Source organism: Octodon degus, unplaced genomic scaffold (assembly GCF_000260255.1).
Source record: "Octodon degus isolate 3935 unplaced genomic scaffold, OctDeg1.0 scaffold00086, whole genome shotgun sequence".
NCBI classification, from domain to species: domain Eukaryota; kingdom Metazoa; phylum Chordata; class Mammalia; order Rodentia; family Octodontidae; genus Octodon; species Octodon degus.
In genome coordinates, this window is record NW_004524662.1 from 5,793,517 (window position 1) to 5,796,396 (window position 2,880).

Genomic DNA, 2,880 nt, shown 5'->3' on the forward strand with positions numbered 1-2,880 from the left:
ATTTACCTTGCAATCAAATTCAGGAAATACACTTTGACAGAATTACCATCAAAACAATGTTGTGTTCCCAGTGTATCATAGTAAGATGCACTTGGTATACATTAGTCCTATCAGTGACAATGTTTGTTAAGTATGATAATTTGGCTAAGACTGTACCTGACAATCTCTTTTACTTTAAAATTAATTTTAGTATGCTCTGATGTTAATATACCCTGTAATAAATAAATGTGCTCTGAAGGTAGTACTTGTAATGGTAGAAATGTTATATTCTATTTTTAATCAAACTTTCATTACTGTATTGGCAAATGATTAATCTTGCCTGAACCAATGATACATATTTGTAGTGATGAGGAAGATGCTTATTAAAAAGTTATATCTAACATCATTGTTCCTTCCATATTTATTAGTTGGCTTTCTACTGCAAGACAGAACTATTTCTTCTTTATTTCTATCAGTGTGGTCCCTATGGATTTTTATTATGTTGTAATCCTTTACTATTATTTTAATATCAATATTGTCTTCAATTTCTCTGCTCTTTGTCAGTGAATTTTGGATCCAAAAACATAGGTTTGGAAACTGGGGGAAGATCATGGATTTTTGTTGGGGCAGTGCTCTCAATTTTTTTGTTTGTAATACACTCGATCTCCTTTAATAATATTACTCAATACTCTCTTGACTATTTTGCCTCTAAGAATACTATGTTTTGTAGATACTCGCAGGTCAGCTAACCTTGGCTGCCATTCTCTCTTTGCCCCCCATTATAGTAATTATCACCACCTCTCTTCTTGTAACTAAGTGCTGATACTAGACTTCTGCTATTTTGCAGCTCTATGATCATCATAGCTAATAGTGAACTCACTACTGAAACGTCATCCTCTACCTGTGGAGGACATTTTACAGAATATAGTAGTATCTAAGATACCATGAAAACCCTTTCTTTCACCAGCAAACTTCAAATGATAGCCAGAATGATCTGTGGACTCTGCCACGAAATCTACTCAATTAGTGAGTTTTCTGGTATAAAGGATAATAAACGCATTCTAGCAGGAATATTTCTCTGTACCCTTGAAACCTTCCTCTGCCGTCTACCACGATAGCTCTGATTTCTCTTCTTTATTTAAAATAGGCTATTGGAGTGTTGGAGCTGCCGCTGCTGAGTCCAGATCTGAGAAGCGTGCACCTCGACGTCCACCCCATGTGCATTCCCTGTTCTTTGTGGTTCTAAGTTCAAGATGGCCAGTCTCAAGGATCAGCTGATTATGAACCTCCTTAAGGCGGAACAGGTGCCCCAGAATAAGATCACGGTTGTCAGGGTTGGTTCTGTTGGCATGGCCTGTGCCATCAGTATCTTAATGAAAGACTTGGCAGATGAACTTGCTTTTGTTGATGTCATGGAAGACAATTAAAGGGAGAGATGATGGATCTCCAGCATGGCAGCCTTTTCCTCAGGACACCAAAAATTGTCTCTGGCAAAGACTATAATGTAATCGCCAACTCCAAGCTGGTTATCATCACCACTGGAGCACGCCCACAAGAGGGAGAGAGCTGCCTTAATTTGGTGCAGCGTAATGTGAACATCTTCAAGTTCATCATTCCTAATGTTGTGAAGTACAATCCCAACTGCAAGTTGCTTGTTGTGTCCAACCCAGTGGACTTCTTGACCTATGTGGCTTGGAAGATAAGCGGCTTTCCCAAAAACTGTTGGGAAAGTGGTTGCAACATGGATTCAGCCAGATTTTGCTACCTGATGGGGGAAAGGTTGGGCATGCACCTACTGAGCTGCCACAGCTGGATCCTCGGGGAGCATGGAGACTGCAGCCTTCCTGTATGGAGTGGTGTGATTGAGTTAGGAACTGATGGGGATAAGGAGCACTGGGAAGAGGTTCACAAACAGGTGGTTGATAGCGCTTATGAAGTGATCAAACTGAAAGGCTACACATCCTGGGCCATTGGACTGTTGGTGGCAGATTTGGCAGAAAGTATAATGAAGAGCCTTAGGAGGGTGCACCCAATTTCTACCACGATTAAGGGGCTCTATGGAATCAATGATGATGTCTTCCTTAGTGTCCCTTGCGTCCTGGGACAGAGTGGGATCTCTGATGTTGTGAAGGTGACTCTGACTCCTGAGGAAGAGGCACGTTTGAAGAAGAATGTGGATATCCTGTGGTAGATCCAGAAGGAGCTGCAGTTTTAGAGTCTTCCGATGTCACCATGTCACTGTCTAGGCTATGGGAGGGTTTAGTTGGAGTTGTACCAGTTGTCCTTTTTATCTGACATGTGATTGAAGCAGCACTATTAAGTTGGCCTGGGAAAACATCAGTTTCTGAAAGTTAGAAGTAGAAACGGTTCACAAAACCCCACAGCTCTGTCCTGATGCTGGATGGTGCAGCACTTGTAGTTCTGGTTAGTATGAAGTAGCCCAGCATCTGAGACACCTCACTGCACAGGCTCCAGTTACTCTTCTAACAGATGTGTATTACTTGGTTACACAGCTTCACCTACCAAGCCTTGTCTGACCTTTCTCCAGTTGGTCGCAGCCTGGGATCCAGTGGACAAATCCAATACTGCATGTCTTGTGCATAACTGTCTTAAAGGATTTTATTTTGTGTAATATATATATATATATATATATATATATATATATATATATATATAGTGTGCATTGCCATATAATATAAAAAGATCTACCTGTGAACAGTGCAACCCAGTGTCACACCAACTACAATACCAAATAAACCTTGAACAGTGGCTACTTTAAAAAAGATATAGGCTATTAAACTTCCTAGGATTCCAGTAACCATTCCAATGATGAATTAGGAAAAGCCATTAGAATTTTTCAAGGTGGTAGATTTTGTGAAGTGGCTTCATATGGGTAACTCT

The 2,880-nt window shown here is 40.4% G+C and overlaps 1 pseudogene; it reads left to right on the top strand.

Annotated features, from left to right (window-relative positions):
• The first annotated feature begins 1,232 nt into the window (after positions 1–1,232).
• LOC101565793 lies at positions 1,233–2,194 on the top strand (annotated as a pseudogene).
• Positions 2,195–2,880: the final 686 nt, after the last annotated feature.